Here is a 20,623-nt window from a genome sequence, read left to right on the forward strand (position 1 = left end):
CTAAGCTTGGAGATGATTTTATTTGGTGCGGGGAAGGTCCATGGGCAGGTGCTGTGGAGAGCCGTTCCCTCTTGGTCTGAGAGACCAGCTCCCCCAGCCCACCTTGCTCCCAGGCCCAGAGGGTGTAACGTGCGCTCGACCGGCAGCCGAAGGAGGGCTCTTGACACCGTGTCTGATGCAACAGGGTTTACTGAAGGTAGGTCAGAGGGTGCAGGTTGGGTGAGGGTGAGAAGAGGGACAGGAAGAGGCAGGAGCACAAGCACTGTAACATGACACATAAGGCACCTGCAAGCTGCTGGGGAAGCCTCAAGTCTGCTCAGTGAGCCACGTGTGCCCTCAGCATTGGGACAGCCACCTTTCCCTCAGTAAGCCTCACATCCCAGGGTCAGCAAATCAAGAGGCACCAGGCATGCTGTAGGTGACTCAGAGCAGGTGCAGTGGGCCATGGTGGCCAGGGGCCAGAAGCAGGCAGAAAGCCACCGGGGCTTGGAAAAGGCTCCGCTCTGCTTACAGCGTGGGCTGAGAGCTGGGAGAGCTCCGTTTCCCCCTTGAGATGTTGGAGACGGGGCCTTTCACCCTCCTGATAGGGCTGCCCCTGGCTGCAGGCAGCCAGAGGAGTACGACGACACAAGGCCGAGAGCAGCAAAGCAAAGAGCCAGCCGTGCACAGCACAGGGAGGTGGCCCAGTGCAAAGCCAGCGTGGCACCCTGAAGGTGCCCGCTGCACTCTCATGTGTCCCTGCCTTGGGAAGGACAGGAATGCCCGTGGTCCAAGAGGGCCTTTCTGTGGCCCCTGTGGGCTCAAAGCTGCTGCTCTTCTGGCTCAATGGGGGCTAAAGCCACAGAGCTCGGCCTCCCCCACAGCAACAGGAACAAGACTTGGATATCAGACAGTGGAGCTCAATGCATAAGGCTGAGGGGCACGGGGCCTCCAGTCTGGAGCCCAGGGAGGGCACATGCCCAGCCCCACAACAGCTGGCCTCACAGCCCTGAAAGGCCAGGACCAGGGTTCCACGCCTGATCCCAGGGGCTCCCTCCAACCGGCCACAAACCTGGAAGCGCCAGAGCAGCCGGCTGTCAGGATCGAGGCGGCTGCCAGGGGAGGGGCTGCTTATGGCCTCTGCCAGCCAATTGCTCAGGGCTTAGCAGCGCCTCAGCCCCTCAGGGTCTCCCCCAGCCTGGCCAAGCTTGCCGGCAGCAGTGCCGCTGCCCCACAGCAGCTCCAGAGGAGCCCCATCCAGAGGCACCTGGGAGCCCTCAGCAAGGCAGCCAGCAGCGCATGGGCAGGAGGACACGGATGGCCCTTCCTCCCCGGCACAGGGCTTGTGGCCATTGCCAGGCACCGCTCTGGCAGGGATCCCCGCAGCTCCGGCCCCTGCCCAGCTGCTCTGTCGGCAGCACAAAGGCTTCAGCAGAACCACCAAAGGCCAAGGGGCTTCTGGCCATTTTCCCTGCGACACTGCACGCCCGGACAGCTGGCTGAGCACAAGCACCTATTTCCCCCTCTCCCCTTATGCCCTACAGACCCTGTACAGGAAAAGAAAGATCCTGGCACTCTGTGTATTGGAAGATATTCTATTCTATTCTACGATATTCTATACTCAACAAAAACCGAAAATACAAACAGAAAAATCTTGAAGAAGAAACAGAAAATCCCTGCTGGCTTAAATGGCCCCAGCAGACAGAGTCTTTCAGATCATCTCTCTGCGGAGCTCCAGCAGAACAGCACGGCAGAGCTGCACAGACGAGGCCGTTTCCTCCATGCACTGCGGAATCGATCTCGCAGCTTACGCCATGGGGAATAGGGAGCTCTCTGTAGGGCCCGGAGAACTAAAGAAAATTCAACTGCAGCATCTCTGATTGCAGGACTGCTGTCACATGCCATTTCTTCAAGGGCTGCAAGAGAGCGGAAAAGAGGCAAGGTCAGATCCCGCATGTGCAGGGAGCCGAGGAGAGCCCCTGCCGGCACTATCCCGGCCGGCTCTTGCCATGGCCCGCAGGGAGAAGGGAGCAAGGGGATCAGCCCGAAGGTGCTGGCCACGAATGCCACACGTAGCCCTGAAATCTCTGTGTGCTCTGTCCACGGGAGCAGAGCCCTCCGCAGCCGGGGCAGGGCTTGCAGCTGCCCCCTCCAGCCCCCGCGGTCAGCCGGCTGCCCTCACACACTCACCAGTGCAGATCAGCTGCAGCTCTTGCTGCTGCCCCCTCAGGTGCCGCCCGGCCATGCCTGTGAACACAGAGCCTGTCACGGCCCCAGCGGCACAGCTCCCTGCCGGCGGCGCTGCCGGCGCTGTGGCCACACGGGCTGCTGGCCCGGCAGGGCTCAGCCCGGGCGCTTGCCGCACGCTGCCGCCCCAGGGCACGGCTGCCAGAGGGCGGCAGCAGCAACACCCAGGCCAGGCAGGGCTCCACGGCGCCGGGCCCGGCTGGCGCTGCCGGGGGCAGCAGGCGGGGCCGGGGCCGAGCTGCGGCGGGCCGGGGAGGGAGCCCGGCACGGGACTCACCCATGAACCTGACGGCCGCCTCTCGCAGGGACTCCTGTGGGCTCTGCAGGTAGCGCAGGGCCTGGCGCAGCTGCTCGGCCGCTCGCCTCCTGTCCTCTGCCAGCTGCAGAGAGCAGCAGGAGGGAAGGGTTGGCGCGGGCTCAGCCCCTGGGCGGGGCGCTGTCTGCGCCCAGCGCCGGCCTCCCCTGCCCGCACAGCCCTGAGGCGCGGCCAGCAGCCGCTGGCCAAGGGCTCCCGAGGGCAGGGGGCAGAGGGCCGGCTGCTGCCCGGGGAGCCGCAGTGCCGCCCCGCAGCGCCGCCGGGCCCGGACTCCCAGGGCACCCGACTCGGGCCTGCGGGAGCCTGGAGAAGAGCCCGCGCGACCTCTGGGTGCAGCAGCGGGCACAGCTGCCCGTCCCCCACGCTGAGCACCGCCCTCAGCGTCCTTCGCCATGCTGAGGCTGGGGCTTCTCGGCTGCTCTTACCAGGCACTCGCCAAAGCTCTGATCCACGTGTAGCATTTGTTCAATATCCCTCCTCTTCAGGAATCTGGCTGAGGAATGCAGCGTTTCCCGGGAGGCCTGGAGAGCAACAGAGAGGCACAGATGGCCCCACAGTCCAGGGCACAGGACCATCCCAGTAGCACAGGCTGGAGGAGGCTGCAGCCTGCAAGGTGCCAGGGCAGGAGGCAGCCCAAGCCCCTGCCAGGGGGACAGCAGCTGGCCACAAGTGCTCACCTCAGCAACAATCTGATTCTCATCATGGCAGTGGAAGTAGAGAGGGAGCAGGCTCTGGCGCACGTGGGACTTGAGGGCCTTTCTTCCCTCTTCTGTTAATAAGTCCAGCATCTCTTGAAAGACAGCCATGGAGCTCAACTGCACCTGGATATCATCCTGGATGAAAGGAAAGGGCAAAAGACCTGAGCATCATCCGCTTCAGGCCCTCCAGGGCACAGGTGTGCATCTGCACAGGGCACCAAGTGTCCGGGCAGCAGCCAGTGGCCGTGGCTGTGGGCACAGGGCCTTACGCTGTCAAAGAGTGGCAGGAGCGCCTCAGCCAGCTGCAGGGCAATGGGGGTGGCTATTGGGGCACCATTATCCAGGAGCAAATATCTCAGGAGAAGAATGCTCATCCTGATCATGTCGCTGTCATTTTCCTCCAGGAGCTCCACAAGACTTTCAGTCAGGCTCTGCATTTTTTCGGCCTGTGTGGAACACCACTTTGTGAAAGGCCGCCCTGCTGCCGCAGGGCCCAGAGGCCAGAGGCCTGTCCCGAAGCTCTGGGGCAGCTGGAGCGGGAGGCAGGAGAGCTGGGAGCAGCTGCCCTAGTGGCCGAAGCCCATGCAATGCCAAGCGACAGTGTTGCCCAGCCCCTGCACGGCTGCTGCCACTGTCCCTTCTCACCATCAAGGGATTCTTGCCCAGCACTACGAGGCCTCGGAGTGCCAAGTAACGCCTAGCCATGTGCTCGCTCTGCAGGTTCTGTGCCAGGATCTCCAGAACGCTGTCACTGCATTCCCTCAAGTCCAGGCACTCGAGGACCTGAAAGGCACAGGGCAGTGACAGGGGAGCCGGCCGGCAGGAGCCCGGAGCTGCACAGGGCCGGGCCCAGGCAGCAGCACAGGGCACGGGCACTGTCCTGGCAGCTGTGGCTGCGAGAGGCCAGAGGGCTGGGAGGCGGCTCAGCCGGGCAGCGCTGGCCTTGAGGCTCACCTCCACAAGGAATGCCAGGGCAGGGAAATCCCAGTACGGCATCTCTTTGCCGAGCAGGGCGAGCAGGTAGAATGCAATCGCAGAACAAAAGTGGATGGCTAAGTGGCGAATTTCTCTGAAGAGGGGAAAAAGGAAACAAGACCCCGAGCCAGTGAGGCAAACCTCTCCCAGGCGTGACTCATCCAGTTCTCATCTTTCCCCAGCACCCTTCCAGCAAGGGGACGTGGGCCATTTGGCAGTTGGTTGCTCATGGGCACCGTCCTCTGCCAGCCTTTTCCAGTCTGCTTGGCCGTTCCTTTAGTGACAAGGCCCTCTGGCCCATGGCCACCACGGACACTTTGTGAGGCACCTGGGCACAGAGCAGCAATGTCAGAGGCAGTGGGGAGAAGGGGGTCTCACCTGGCAAGCAGAGCCACGGCAAAGTGGTGAGTGTCAAGAGAGAGCAGCGTGTCCCAGGCACACCTGCGCTCCATTGCCACCACCACATCCTCGCAGCGGAGAAGGCAGAGCAGGGACTTGAGGGTGAGCACTGCAAACCTGTGTGGAGAGCAAAGCCCAGGTCACAGCGGCAGCACTGGCTCCTTGGCAGGCCACGTGGCAGGGACAGGAGGAGTGGCATGGGGCACCTGTTGGGGCTGGTGGCAAGGCCGTGCTCTTCCTGGCATCCCTTCCAGAAGGTGTCCACCGCCTCTGGCATATCCAGAGTGCTGAAGAACACTTGGAATAGCAGATGCACAAATAGGCGGGGGAAATACACCTTCAAGATCCGTGGGAGACAGGGCACCTGGAGGATCTTCCACATCACCACAGTTGCCTGCAAAGGACAAAGCCCCCCGAGACAGCGCTCAGTGCCGAGGTGTGCGTGTGGCTGGGCCCGAGCGTGGCAGGGAGAGGCCAGGAGAGACCTTGGCAGGGGGAGCACGGGGCCTGGTGGGCCTGAAGCTGCCCCTGGGCCAGGTTTCAGGCCAGTGCCTGAGGCAGGGAGATGCAGTGAGGGAAGGAGGATGGAGAGCTGCTGGAGAGGCAGCCTTGGGGCCTGCAAAGGCCAGTTGCAGGAACTCACAGCCAGGGCAAAGACACCCGTTTCGTCCCCATCGGAGGTGCAGGCGCTGTACTCTGGCCAGCTCCCCAGCACATCCAGGAGGATCAGCTGCGCCAGCTCCACAGTCCTGGCTGAGCCCATGATGGTCTTCCACATGGCCATGGCAGCTCTGCGGGGTTAGAGCTGTGTCTCAGGGGGGGTCTCAGACACAGCAGCGGGGGCAGCTGACCTGGCTGCCATTTCTGCCTGTGCCCACTGCCCCCCTGGCAGCAGCAGCCAGACAGCCCAGCCCTGTGGGGACAGAGCCCTGAGAGGCGGCAAGGGAGCATGGCAGCTGGCTGAGGGGCTGACATGGCAGGGCTGGGAAAGGGAGCAGCCAGAGGGCTCTGGAATTCTCTGTTGCTCAGACACCTGGGGCAGGCCGTACAGGGTGATGGGCTGGGGAGGCCTGAGCCCTGTGGGCAGGTGGGCCCCATACCTGTCACAGGACGGGGCCACACGCAGGAGCGTGATGACTGCGTCATTTGGCTGTGCTTCGGTGAGATCCAGCAGGGTCTTGTCCAGCCTGTGCTCAGCAGAATCATTGGCCATGAGCCACTGGTGGATGTAGCTCACCATGGCAGGCACCTGGAGAAGGCACGGGGAGACTTGGAAAGCTGCCAGAGGGAGCAATGTTCCCAGCTTCCCCAGAGGAGTGCTTCCCTTCCCTTCCCAGCCCACTGCCATGTGGCCTGAAAGGCTCACAGCAAGCAGCATGCATGGCTGGGGAGGCCAAGCAATTGCTGGGAGGATCAAAGCCTGGCCACAGGCTGCTTACTTGCTTTGGAGTGTAAAAATCTTCCTCGACAAGCATAGACAGCAGGGCAGCACTGGTCTTGCTTAGGAAGATGGGCGAGTATGGTCTGAGGCCTACGCCCGTGGCGATGGTCTCTTCCTCCTCTTTAACTCTCTTGAGGAAGTTGCAAACGAACTGTAGGAGAAGGGCAAGAAGCCGGGGATGTTGCATGGAGCGCTGCACACACGGTGCTGGGCTGAGCAGGGACAGCAGGCCCAGCCCAGGTGCGGGTGGCTGCAGGTACCTGCGCTGTTCTGCGGAAGCGGCCACGGCTGGACTCCTGCTCTTGGGTGCGCTCCAGGGCTGCATCTGGCAAAGAGCGAGCGCAGCCAGAGATGAGGGGCTGCGGGAGAGGCTGGAGAACGCGGGCCAGCCCTGCGCTCCCCAGGCAGGGAGAGCCCCGGGATGCCCCAGGGGATGGAGCACGGCCACTGCGGGGTGTCTGCCCGGCCCCTCTTCCGTCCTGTCCATAGGCATGTCCCCAGGGGATAGCATGGCACAGCACAGCATGGCATGGTGTGGGGCCAAGCTGGCAGCAGGCACCAGTCCTGTGGCCCAGCTCCGCCATTCACCCTCCTGCGGTGGCTGGAAGGGCACCACCTCTTCAGTCTGCTGTGCTGGGGCAGCTCCAGGGCCTTCTTCCTCCGCCTCGACCCAGGCCAGCTCGGGCACTCTCGGGGGTCTCTGCTCCATGTCTCTGACTGGATTGGTGGCTATTTGCAGGTGAGATGCCCTGCAAAAGCTCCAAGTCACCAAGTTGTGCAATGGTGCCTGGAAGGCACCTTCAAGTAAGAAGCCTCAGGAAGGCTACAGGACAGCAAGTCCTGCACTCGGTCTCAAGGGCTCCTGCCACAAAGACAGGAGACTCCTGCCAAGGACTTGTGGTCTGGCCTCAAGGGCACTTGCAGAAGAGAAGCCTCAGGGAGACCACGGGTCAGCAAGGCCTTGTGGTCTGGCCTCGAGCTCAGCTGCAGACACAAGGCTTCAGAAAAGCTCCAGGTGGGACGCGAACAAGCGCGCTGTGCGGGGGCTCCTCACGGCACCGCTCTGTCCCGTCCTGTCGCGTCGCGTGCTCTGAGCACTGTGGCGTGCTCTTGTCAGCGCCAGCTCCTATGTCACCAGGTGTCACAGAGGGCCCTTGGACACCCGGTTCCATGTCACAATGACTGTGCGGCGCCGTGTCACCAAGGGCCCTTGCACACACTGCCGCCTGCCATGGGGCCAGGCCCAGCCCACACAAAGTGGCCCAGGTTGGAAGGAATGGCTGGCCCCAGGAGTCTAAGGCAGGCCGACAGGATCTTTAGGAAGGGCTCAGAGCATCAGCGAACGATGGCCTGCTCTGTGGGCTCAGGGCAGCAGAAGGAGCCCCCAGGGCTGCCGTCGCAGCCGTTCTGGGAAGGGCACGGGGCCTTGCAGGGAAGCTGGCACGGCCTCCTCGGGACACGTCCCGGCTGGTGGCCGTCCTAAACCCGCCGGTGTGACACGCACAAGGAACGTGTGGGCCCGGGCACCATCGCTGCTCTCAGGCCTGGGGCCCGGGGAGCGCTGACATCAGCGGGTGTGGCAGAGTCCCTGGCCAAGCAGACCTGCCACTCCCCGAGCCCTGGCAGCGCTGGTGCCTGTCTCCTGCCCCAGAGACCTGTGCCCCTGAGGGGCTTCTGTGCCAGAAGGAGCCAAAGCCCACGTGCATGGGGGGCTGTGCTCCTACCTGCAGGGGCTGATGGCAGGAGCACCTGGAGCAACTGCTGGCACACTTGGTCTCTGTCAGATGATGTTGCTCCATCCTGAAATGAATTTTTCTCATGGAAAGCATTGGCAGTAGCACCAGAGCACCATCCATTGCTGAGTTTCCCAGGACAATTAGATTGCAAAGTTAACACTCTGAAATTTCCTTGTGCTTTTCTCACTCTCTTTCCCACATTCTGGAAAAAACCAGAATCTGCCCAGTCTCTGCTATTCTCAGCTTCCGTTGCTGCATGTCTTGCTCTGGCAGCTCACGTCCCAGCCAAACTGTGTCCTTGCTGAGCACAGCATTGAGCGGCCACAAAGTGGGAAATTCCCCAGTGAACATCAAGGCAGACACGTGGAAGTGCAGAGGATAAGGATAACTCTGGGAGGAGAAGCTCTTCTGTGTCTCTGATGATGGTGCCCACACCCTGTAGCAGCAGCCAAGAGACGTGCTGAAAGCCGACGGGCGCAGTTTTGGGCAGCACAGTATCAAAAGTTATGAAACCATTAGCCAGAATGCAAAAGAAGACTGCAAGGATGGAGTGTGGCCTGGAGGGGAAGCCCTAGATGCAGCTGAGGCCACTTTGTTCAGCCTGGAGGAGAGTAAAGGGCGTCGTTGTGGTCTTCAACATCCTCCTGAGGGGAATCAGAGGGGCTGCTGCAGCTCTCGTCACTGTTGGGACCAGTGACAGGACTGGAGGAAAGGGCAGGGAGCTGGGACGGGGCAGGTTTCATTTCCATATCAGGAAAAGGTTTTTCACCCAGAGCGCGGTCAGGCACTGGGACGGGTTCCCCATGGACGCAGCCCAGCGGAGCCCGGGCTGGCTCTTGGGAAAACTGCGGCGCTGTGCCGGGAGTGGGGAATGGCCAAGGCGTGGGTTCTGCCCACGGCTAACCCTGGTGAGCCACTGCTCAGTGGTTCAGGATCTACTCACTGCAGGACGGAGCAGGCCAAAGAGAAGGAGGAGGCTCCTCTATTGTTAGGTTCCAAAGGCAAAGGTTTATCCCAAGGGATGGATTCAGCCTGAAAGAGTCGCCAGCACTTCTGTGCAGGGGATTTTATCGGGGTACATACAACTCAGAGGGTGGATACAAACGACTGAGCAATAAGGAATCTGCAGGGGAGGAGCGAGGGCATTCCATCAGTTGCTGGGGACTAATTAGGACAGATGAGAGGAGAGGGTAGGTCACATGGGCCAGTGGGGCTTCCAGCAATAGGGGAATTCCAAAGGGGTGGTGCAGTCAGGGGTTGGTGCAAGGCAAAAGTGACAGGGAAGGTTCAGGAATAAAGAGCTGGATTATCTTGAGAGGCAGGGAAGGAGCTGGAACAAAGGGAAATGGCATGAGGGACAGCTTTGAGGGAAGGCAAAACCTACGGGTAAACCAACTTGGGGAAAACACGGGGTACATGAAAACAAACCATTCTACGATAACTGATAAATAAACACAAACCGGAACACCCCAGGGAAATGGGCACAGCACCAAGCCCGTCTGAGTTTGAGAAGTGATCGAAGAACATTGAGCAGTCACCCAAGCTTTTAGACACTACATCAAAAGTCAAGGGTTTTGACCTCTAGGTTTACATGAGTATATACTCCTGAGTAGGACTTTAGGCAGTGTTTTCAGAAACTCGTTGTATGTCCGATCGTACCCCAATTCCTTGTAGATTGTGTAGAACGGGGAATCCTTTTGTTTTCACTGCTTGTTAGGACTATAAAAAAGAATATTGGTGCTGGGTGACTCAGAGACAGCCCGTGCATGTTAAGTGTAGTATACAGGCGATAAAGAGAAGGAAACGAGATGTACTAATACATCCTGCTAAGACTGGAAATTTAGATAGCATGAAGAATGAATAACACAAGAAGTAATGATGGTATTAAAAAGAGTCCACTAGAATGTAATTTAGCAGATGAGAAAGCTTTGGGAGGAATCCCAGAGGGTAATTTTTCATGTAAGGTCACCTGATGAAATACTCTTACCCAATGGTAGGCTGAGTATCAATTAGAAAGTGGTGAAATGTGACGCCCTAATGGAACGGTATGATCCATTGTTACAGTTGATGTTATTTTTAAGACAAGAAGAAAAATGAGATCCGGTGATATATATGCAGACATGGCTTTTACCCTGAAGAATAAATCTGAGTGCCACAAAAAATTGTGGCTTTGATTTGGCCCCACAGGACTTTTAGTCCTAACTTTGGAAAGAGATAAGAGGCAGAAGAGAAAGAGATGTCATTCAGCATTCAGCATAGGGCAGAGATGTTTGAACATGGCTGAAATGCCCCAGGAAGATTGTGTTCTAGGTGTCCAAGATTTACAGCCGAGTTAGCCCAGGCCAGCTCGGGTACACTCCCCTTCAGGCAACCACTCTGCCCCCTGAATGAAAGCCAAATGGCAGTGAGGATGAGATGAATAATCCAGGTGAGGGGACGATTTCAGAGAGCCCCAGTGACAAGCAACACACAGAATAAAACCAAGAAAGCTTTGCCTTTAGCCACCCCCTTAAGGCAAGACTTGAGTCCCCCAGGAGAAGCCATGTGGGTGAACATCTGCTTTTCTACTAGTGCCCTGAACAGTTGGTGGGAAAACGTTAAAATGGATAGAGAAAACCCTAGCAAAGTAGCAAAGAGATTGTAGTTCGTAGTCAAGAGTCAAGAGCCAGGCTGAGGTGATCCTGATTTCATGTTGACAGAGCTAACCAAAGCAGCAAAAGAGTTGGCGATCAAGGCAGCCAGAGCACGTGTGCAGGGACAAATTGCTAGTGGAGCCTTACAAGGCACAGTAGACAAGCTGTGTCCTATCGTAAGCCCTTTGTGGGACGCGAACGATGCCGGCTGCTGTGCAATGTTCACCAGATACCAGGAATGACCAAGACTGGCAGTTCTTACCCTAGCAGGTTACCGGTTAAAATATAGGTAAAGAATAATAAAGAAGTTGAATTTTTAACTAAATGTGGAGACATATTTTCACGCGTGAATCAAGCACTGATACCCAAAAGTGAAAACTATCTGCCAGCAATAGGAGCCAGAAAAGGCATTCTTCCTGCAACCACTTCAATGTAAAATCAAGAAGAAAATGGGAATACATCAGTTTCTTTATTTACCAAACTCACTCAAATCTGTCCTAGGCATGGATTTGCTTGAAAATTTAGAAGCAAGAGTTCCGTTTAGAGAAAGAAAACTAACATGGAAGGTACCTGAAGACAAATGAGCAGTTTTAGTAGTAGGACTGACAATTGACACTAGACCAACAAACAAGAAGAACTATTTAGAGCAAGTATTGAATCAGGTATACCCCAGAGTATGGGATACTGATAGCCCAGGAAAATCAAAACGAGCAGACCCTGTGAAAACTGAGCTACACACAAGAGTTGAGCCAGTAGTCAGAAAGCAATACCCTTGAAGATTAGAAGCTAGGAAAGAATCAATAAATTCCTGACATCAGGATTATTAAAGGAATAAAAGTCAAAATTGAATACTGCTAGATGAGCAATAAAGAAACCTAATGGCACTTAGAGACTAGTGCCAGATTTCCAGGCAATTAATGGTTTATACCTTACTAGCTTACTAGCTAAGCTTGGAGATGATTTTATTTGGTGCGGGGAAGGTCCATGGGCAGGTGCTGTGGAGAGCCATTCCCTCTTGGTCTGAGAGACCAGCTCTCCCAGGCCACCTTGCTCCCAGGCCCGGAGGGTGTAACGTGCGCTCGACCGGCAGCCGAAGGAGGGCTCTTGACACCGTGTCTGATGCAACAGGGTTTACTGAAGGTAGGTCAGAGGGTGCAGGTTGGGTGAGGGTGAGAAGAGGGACAGGAAGAGGCAGGAGCACAAGCACTGTAACATGACACATAAGGCACCTGCAAGCTGCTGGGGAAGCCTCAAGTCTGCTCAGTGAGCCACGTGTGCCCTCAGCATTGGGACAGCCACCTTTCCCTCAGTGAGCCTCACATCCCAGGGTCAGCAAATCAAGAGGCACCAGGCATGCTGTAGGTGACTCAGAGCGGGTGCAGTGGGCCATGGTGGCCAGGGGCCAGAAGCAGGCAGAAAGCCACCGGGGCTTGGAAAAGGCTCCGCTCTGCTTACAGCGTGGGCTGAGAGCTGGGAGAGCTCCGTTTCCCCCTTGAGATGTTGGAGACGGGGCCTTTCACCCTCCTGATAGGGCTGCCCCTGGCTGCAGGCAGCCAGAGGAGTACGACGACACAAGGCCGAGAGCAGCAAAGCAAAGAGCCAGCCGTGCACAGCACAGGGAGGTGGCCCAGTGCAAAGCCAGCGTGGCACCCTGAAGGTGCCCGCTGCACTCTCATGTGTCCCTGCCTTGGGAAGGACAGGAATGCCCGTGGTCCAAGAGGGCCTTTCTGTGGCCCCTGTGGGCTCAAAGCTGCTGCTCTTCTGGCTCAATGGGGGCTAAAGCCACAGAGCTCGGCCTCCCCCACAGCAACAGGAACAAGACTTGGATATCAGACAGTGGAGCTCAATGCCTAAGGCTGAGGGGCATGGGGCCTCCAGTCTGGAGCCCAGGGAGGGCACATGCCCAGCCCCACAACAGCTGGCCTCACAGCCCTGAAAGGCCAGGACCAGGGTTCCACGCCTGATCCCAGGGGCTCCCTCCAACCGGCCACAAACCTGGAAGCGCCAGAGCAGCCGGCTGTCAGGATCGAGGCGGCTGCCAGGGGAGGGGCTGCTTATGGCCTCTGCCAGCCAATTGCTCAGGGCTTAGCAGCGCCTCAGCCCCTCAGGGTCTCCCCCAGCCTGGCCAAGCTTGCCGGCAGCAGCGCCGCTGCCCCACAGCAGCTCCAGAGGAGCCCCATCCAGAGGAACCTGGGAGCCCTCAGCAAGGCAGCCAGCAGCGCATGGGCAGGAGGACACGGATGGCCCTTCCTCCCTGGCACAGGGCTTGTGGCCATTGCCAGGCACCGCTCTGGCAGGGATCCCCGCAGCTCCGGCCCCTGCCCAGCCGCTCTGTCGGCAGCACAAAGGCTTCAGCAGAACCACCAAAGGCCAAGGGGCTTCTGGCCATTTTCCCTGCGACACTGCACGCCCGGACAGCTGGCTGAGCACAAGCACCTATTTCCCCCTCTCCCCTTATGCCCTACAGACCCTGTACAGGAAAAGAAAGATCCTGGCACTCTGTGTATTGGAAGATATTCTATTCTATTCTACGATATTCTATACTCAACAAAAACCGAAAATACAAACAGAAAAATCTTGAAGAAGAAACAGAAAATCCCTGCTGGCTTAAATGGCCCCAGCAGACAGAGTCTTTCAGATCATCTCTCTGCGGAGCTCCAGCAGAACAGCACGGCAGTGCTGCACAGACGAGGCCGTTTCCTCCATGCACTGCGGAATCGATCTCGCAGCTTACGCCATGGGGAATAGGGAGCTCTCTGTAGGGCCCGGAGAACTAAAGAAAATTCAACTGCAGCATCTCTGATTGCAGGACTGCTGTCACATGCCATTTCTTCAAGGGCTGCAAGAGAGCGGAAAAGAGGCAAGGTCAGATCCCGCATGTGCAGGGAGCCGAGGAGAGCCCCTGCCGGCACTATCCCGGCCGGCTCTTGCCATGGCCCGCAGGGAGAAGGGAGCAAGGGGATCAGCCCGAAGGTGCTGGCCACGAATGCCACACGTAGCCCTGAAATCTCTGTGTGCTCTGTCCACGGGAGCAGAGCCCTCCGCAGCCGGGGCAGGGCTTGCAGCTGCCCCCTCCAGCCCCCGCGGTCAGCCGGCTGCCCTCACACACTCACCAGTGCAGATCAGCTGCAGCTCTTGCTGCTGCCCCCTCAGGTGCCGCCCGGCCATGCCTGTGAACACAGAGCCTGTCACGGCCCCAGTGGCACAGCTCCCTGCCGGCGGCGCTGCCGGCGCTGTGGCCACACGGGCTGCTGGCCCGGCAGGGCTCAGCCCGGGCCCTTGCCGCACGCTGCCGCCCCAGGGCACGGCTGCCAGAGGGCGGCAGCAGCAATGCCCAGGCCAGGCAGGGCTCCACGGCGCCGGGCCCGGCTGGCGCTGCCGGGGGCAGCAGGCGGGGCCGGGGCCGAGCTGCGGTGGGCCGGGGAGGGAGCCCGGCACGGGACTCACCCATGAACCTGATGGCCGCCTCTCGCAGGGACTCCTGTGGGCTCTGCAGGTAGCGCAGGGCCTGGCGCAGCTGCTCGGCCGCTCGCCTCCTGTCCTCTGCCAGCTGCAGAGAGCAGCAGGAGGGAAGGGTTGGCGCGGGCTCAGCCCCTGGGCGGGGCGCTGTCTGCGCCCAGCGCCGGCCTCCCCTGCCCGCACAGCCCTGAGGCGCGGCCAGCAGCCGCTGGCCAAGGGCTCCCGAGGGCAGGGGGCAGAGGGCCGGCTGCTGCCCGGGGAGCCGCAGTGCCGCCCCGCAGCCCCGCCGGGCCCGGACTCCCAGGGCACCCGACTCGGGCCTGCGGGAGCCTGGAGAAGAGCCCGCGCGACCTCTGGGTGCAGCAGCGGGCACAGCTGCCCGTCCCCCACGCTGAGCACCGCCCTCAGCGTCCTTCGCCATGCTGAGGCTGGGGCTTCTCGGCTGCTCTTACCAGGCACTCGCCAAAGCTCTGATCCACGTGTAGCATTTGTTCAATATCCCTCCTCTTCAGGAATCTGGCTGAGGAATGCAGCGTTTCCCGGGAGGCCTGGAGAGCAACAGAGAGGCACAGATGGCCCCACAGTCCAGGGCACAGGACCATCCCAGTAGCACAGGCTGGAGGAGGCTGCAGCCTGCAAGGTGCCAGGGCAGGAGGCAGCCCAAGCCCCTGCCAGGGGGACAGAAACTGGCCACAAGTGCTCACCTCAGCAACAATCTGATTCTCATCATGGCAGTGCAAGTAGAGAGGGAGCAGGCTCTGGCGCACGTGGGACTTGAGGGCCTTTCTTCCCTCTTCTGTTAATAAGTCCAGCATCTCTTGAAAGACAGCCATGGAGCTCAACTGCACCTGGATATCATCCTGGATGAAAGGAAAGGGCAAAAGACCTGAGCATCAGCTGCTTCAGGCCCTCCAGGGCACAGGCGTGCATCTGCACAGGGCACCAAGTGTCCGGGCAGCAGCCAGTGGCCGTGGCTGTGGGCACAGGGCCTTACGCTGTCAAAGAGTGGCAGGAGCGCCTCAGCCAGCTGCAGGGCAATGGGGGTGGCTATTGGGGCACCATTATCCAGGAGCAAATATCTCAGGAGAAGAATGCTCATCCTGATCATGTCGCTGTCATTTTCCTCCAGGAGCTCCACAAGACTTTCAGTCAGGCTCTGCATTTTTTCGGCCTGTGTGGAACACCACTTTGTGAAAGGCCGCCCTGCTGCTGCAGGGCCCAGAGGCCAAAGGCCTGTCCCGAAGCTCTGGGGCAGCTGGAGCGGGAGGCAGGAGAGCTGGGAGCAGCTGCCCTAGTGGCCGAAGCCCATGCAATTCCAAGCGACAGTGTTGCCCAGCCCCTGCACGGCTGCTGCCACTGTCCCTTCTCACCATCAAGGGATTCTTGCCCAGCACTACGAGGCCTCGGAGTGCCAAGTAACGCCTAGCCATGTGCTCGCTCTGCAGGTTCTGTGCCAGGATCTCCAGAACGCTGTCACTGCATTCCCTCAAGTCCAGGCACTCGAGGACCTGAAAGGCACAGGGCAGTGACAGGGGAGCCGGCCGGCAGGAGCCCGGAGCTGCACAGGGCCGGGCCCAGGCAGCAGCACAGGGCACGGGCACTGTCCTGGCAGCTGTGGCTGCGAGAGGCCAGAGGGCTGGGAGGCGGCTCAGCCGGGCAGCGCTGGCCTTGAGGCTCACCTCCACAAGGAATGCCAGGGCAGGGAAATCCCAGTACGGCATCTCTTTGCCGAGCAGGGCGAGCAGGTAGAATGCAATCGCAGAACAAAAGTGGATGGCTAAGTGGCGAATTTCTCTGAAGAGGGGAAAAAGGAAACAAGACCCCGAGCCAGTGAGGCAAACCTCTCCCAGGCGTGACTCATCCAGTTCTCATCTTTCCCCAGCACCCTTCCAGCAAGGGGACGTGGGCCATTTGGCAGTTGGTTGCTCATGGGCACCGTCCTCTGCCAGCCTTTTCCAGTCTGCTTGGCCGTTCCTTTAGTGACAAGGCCCTCTGGCCCATGGCCACCACGGACACTTTGTGAGGCACCTGGGCACAGAGCAGCAATGTCAGAGGCAGTGGGGAGAAGGGGGTCTCACCTGGCAAGCAGAGCCACGGCAAAGTGGTGAGTGTCAAGAGAGAGCAGCGTGTCCCAGGCACACCTGCGCTCCATTGCCACCACCACATCCTCGCAGCGGAGAAGGCAGAGCAGGGACTTGAGGGTGAGCACTGCAAACCTGTGTGGAGAGCAAAGCCCAGGTCACAGCGGCAGCACTGGCTCCTTGGCAGGCCACGTGGCAGGGACAGGAGGAGTGGCATGGGGCACCTGTTGGGGCTGGTGGCAAGGCCGTGCTCTTCCTGGCATCCCTTCCAGAAGGTGTCCACCGCCTCTGGCATATCCAGAGTGCTGAAGAACACTTGGAATAGCAGATGCACAAATAGGCGGGGGAAATACACCTTCAAGATCCGTGGGAGACAGGGCACCTGGAGGATCTTCCACATCACCACAGTTGCCTGCAAAGGACAAAGCCCCCCGAGACAGCACTCAGTGCCGAGGTGTGCGTGTGGCTGGGCCCGAGCGTGGCAGGGAGAGGCCAGGAGAGACCTTGGCAGGGGGAGCACGGGGCCCGGTGGGCCTGAAGCTGCCCCTGGGCCAGGTTTCAGGCCAGTGCCTGAGGCAGGGAGATGCAGTGAGGGAAGGAGGATGGAGAGCTGCTGGAGAGGCAGCCTTGGGGCCTGCAAAGGCCAGTTGCAGGAACTCACAGCCAGGGCAAAGACACCCGTTTCGTCCCCATCGGAGGTGCAGGCGCTGTACTCTGGCCAGCTCCCCAGCACATCCAGGAGGATCAGCTGCGCCAGCTCCACAGTCCTGGCTGAGCCCATGATGGTCTTCCACATGGCCATGGCAGCTCTGCGGGGTTAGAGCTGTGTCTCAGGGGGGGTCTCAGACACAGCAGCGGGGGCAGCTGACCTGGCTGCCATTTCTGCCTGTGCCCACTGCCCCCCTGGCAGCAGCAGCCAGACAGCCCAGCCCTGTGGGGACAGAGCCCTGAGAGGCGGCAAGGGAGCATGGCAGCTGGCTGAGGGGCTGACATGGCAGGGCTGGGAAAGGGAGCAGCCAGAGGGCTCTGGAATTCTCTGTTGCTCAGACACCTGGGGCAGGCCGTACAGGGTGATGGGCTGGGGAGGCCTGAGCCCTGTGGGCAGGTGGGCCCCATACCTGTCACAGGACGGGGCCACACGCAGGAGCGTGATGACTGCGTCATTTGGCTGTGCTTCGGTGAGATCCAGCAGGGTCTTGTCCAGCCTGTGCTCAGCAGAATCATTGGCCATGAGCCACTGGTGGATGTAGCTCACGATGGCAGGCACCTGGAGAAGGCACGGGGAGACTTGGAAAGCTGCCAGAGGGAGCAATGTTCCCAGCTTCCCCAGAGGAGTGCTTCCCTTCCCTTCCCAGCCCACTGCCATGTGGCCTGAAAGGCTCACAGCAAGCAGCATGCATGGCTGGGGAGGCCAAGCAATTGCTGGGAGGATCAAAGCCTGGCCACAGGCTGCTTACTTGCTTTGGAGCGTAAAAATCTTCCTCGACAAGCATAGACAGCAGGGCAGCACTGGTCTTGCTTAGGAAGATGGGCGAGTATGGTCTGAGGCCTACGCCCGTGGCGATGGTCTCTTCCTCCTCTTTAACTCTCTTGAGGAAGTTGCAAACGAACTGTAGGAGAAGGGCAAGAAGCCGGGGATGTTGCATGGAGCGCTGCACACACGGTGCTGGGCTGAGCAGGGACAGCAGGCCCAGCCCAGGTGGGGGTGGCTGCAGGTACCTGCGCTGTTCTGCGGAAGCGGCCACGGCTGGACTCCTGCTCTTGGGTGCGCTCCAGGGCTGCATCTGGCAAAGAGCGAGCGCAGCCAGAGATGAGGGGCTGCGGGAGAGGCCGGAGAACGCGGGCCAGCCCTGCGCTCCCCAGGCAGGGAGAGCCCCGGGATGCCCCAGGGGATGGAGCACGGCCACTGCGGGGTGTCTGCCCGGCCCCTCTTCCGTCCTGTCCATAGGCATGTCCCCAGGGGATAGCATGGCACAGCACAGCATGGCATGGTGTGGGGCCAAGCTGGCAGCAGGCACCAGTCCTGTGGCCCAGCTCCGCCACTCACCCTCCTGCGGTGGCTGGAAGGGCACCACCTCTTCAGTCTGCTGTGCCGGGGCAGCTCCAGGGCCTTCTTCCTCCGCCTCGACCCAGGCCAGCTCGGGCACTCTCGGGGGTCTCTGCTCCATGTCTCTGACTGGATTGGTGGCTATTTGCAGGAGAGATGCCCTGCAAAAGCTCCAAGTCACCAAGTCGTGCAATGGTGCCTGGAAGGCACCTTCAAGTAAGAAGCCTCAGGAAGGCTACAGGACAGCAAGTCCTGCACTCGGTCTCAAGGGCTCCTGCCACAAAGACAGGAGACTCCTGCCAAGGACTTGTGGTCTGGCCTCAAGGGCACTTGCAGAAGAGAAGCCTCAGGGAGACCACGGGTCAGCAAGGCCTTGTGGTCTGGCCTCGAGCTCAGCTGCAGACACAAGGCTTCAGAAAAGCTCCAGGTGGGACGCGAACGAGCGCGCTGTGCGGGGGCTCCTCACGGCACCGCTCTGTCCCGTCCTGTCGCGTCGCGTGCTCTGAGCACTGTGGCGTGCTCTTGTCAGCGCCAGCTCCTATGTCACCAGGTGTCACAGAGGGCCCTTGGACACCCGGTTCCATGTCACAATGACTGTGCGGCACCGTGTCACCAAGGGCCCTTGCACACACTGCCGCCTGCCATGGGGCCAGGCCCAGCCCACACAAAGTGGCCCAGGTTGGAAGGAATGGCTGGCCCCAGGAGTCTAAGGCAGGCCGACAGGATCTTTAGGAAGGGCTCAGAGCATCAGCGAACGATGGCCTGCTCTGTGGGCTCAGGGCAGCAGAAGGAGCCCCCAGGGCTGCCGTCGCAGCCGTTCTGGGAAGGGCACGGGGCCTTGCAGGGAAGCTGGCACGGCCTCCTCGGGACACGTCCCGGCTGGTGGCCGTCCTAAACCCGCCGGTGTGACACGCACAAGGAACGTGTGGGCCCGGGCACCATCGCTGCTCTCAGGCCTGGGGCCCGGGGAGCGCTGACATCAGCGGGTGTGGCAGAGTCCCTGGCCAAGCAGAGCTGCCACTCCCCGAGCCCTGGCAGCGCTGGTGCCTGTCTCCTGCCCCAGAGACCTGTGCCCCTGAGGGGCTTCTGTGCCAGAAGGAGCCAAAGCCCACGTGCATGGGGGGCTGTGCTCCTACCTGCAGGGGCTGATGGCAGGAGCACCTGGAGCAACTGCTGGCACACTTGGTCTCTGTCAGATGATGTTGCTCCATCCTGAAATGAATTTTTCTCATGGAAAGCATTGGCAGTAGCACCAGAGCACCATCCATTGCTGAGTTTCCCAGGACAATTAGATTGCAAAGTTAACACTCTGAAATTTCCTTGTGCTTTTCTCACTCTCTTTCCCACATTCTGGAAAAAACCAGAATCTGCCCAGTCTCTGCTATTCTCAGCTTCCGTTGCTGCATGTCTTGCTCTGGCAGCTCACGTCCCAGCCAAACTGTGTCCTTGCTGAGCACAGCATTGAGCGGCCACAAAGTGGGAAATTCCCCAGTGAACATCAAGGCAGACACGTGGAAGTGCAGAGGATAAGGATAACTCTGGGAGGAGAAGCTCTTCTGTGTCTCTGATGATGGTGCCCACACCCTGTAGCAGCAGCCAAGAGACGTGCTGAAAGCCGACGGGCGCAGTTTTGGGCAGCACAGTATCAAAAGTTATGAAACCATTAGCCAGAATGCAAAAGAAGACTGCAAGGATGGAGTGTGGCCTGGAGGGGAAGCCCTAGATGCAGCTGAGGCCACTTTGTTCAGCCTGGAGGAGAGTAAAGGGCGTCGTTGTGGTCTTCAACATCCTCCTGAGGGGAATCAGAGGGGCTGCTGCAGCTCTCGTCACTGTTGGGACCAGTGACAGGACTGGAGGAAAGGGCAGGGAGCTGGGACGGGGCAGGTTTCATTTCCATATCAGGAAAAGGTTTTTCACCCAGAGCGCGGTCGGGCACTGGGACGGGTTCCCCATGGACGCAGCCCAGCGGAGCCCGGGCTGCCTCTTGGGAAAACTGCGGCGCTGCGCCGGGAGTGGGGAATGGCCAAGGTGTGGGTTCTGCCCACGGCTAACCCTGGTGAGCCACTGCTCAGTGGTTCAGGATCTACTCACTGCAGGACGGAGCAGGCCAAAGAGAAGGAGGAGGCTCCTCTATTGTTAGGTTCCAAAGGCAAAGGTTTATCCCAAGGGATGGATTCAGCCTGAAAGAGTCGCCAGCACTTCTGTGCAGGGGATTTTATCGGGGTACATACAACTCAGAGGGTGGATACAAACGACTGAGCAATAAGGAATCTGCAGGGGAGGAGCGAGGGCATTCCATCAGTTGCTGGGGACTAATTAGGACAGATGAGAGGAGAGGGTAGGTCACATGGGCCAGTGGGGCTTCCAGCAATAGGGGAATTCCAAAGGGGTGGTGCAGTCAGGGGTTGGTGCAAGGCAAAAGTGACAGGGAAGGTTCAGGAATAAAGAGCTGGATTATCTTGAGAGGCAGGGAAGGAGCTGGAACAAAGGGAAATGGCATGAGGGACAGCTTTGAGGGAAGGCAAAACCTACGGGTAAACCAACTTGGGGAAAACACGGGGTACATGAAAACAAACCATTCTACGATAACTGATAAATAAACACAAACCAGA

This window comes from Melospiza melodia, chromosome 12 (assembly GCF_035770615.1).
Source record: "Melospiza melodia melodia isolate bMelMel2 chromosome 12, bMelMel2.pri, whole genome shotgun sequence".
NCBI classification, from domain to species: domain Eukaryota; kingdom Metazoa; phylum Chordata; class Aves; order Passeriformes; family Passerellidae; genus Melospiza; species Melospiza melodia.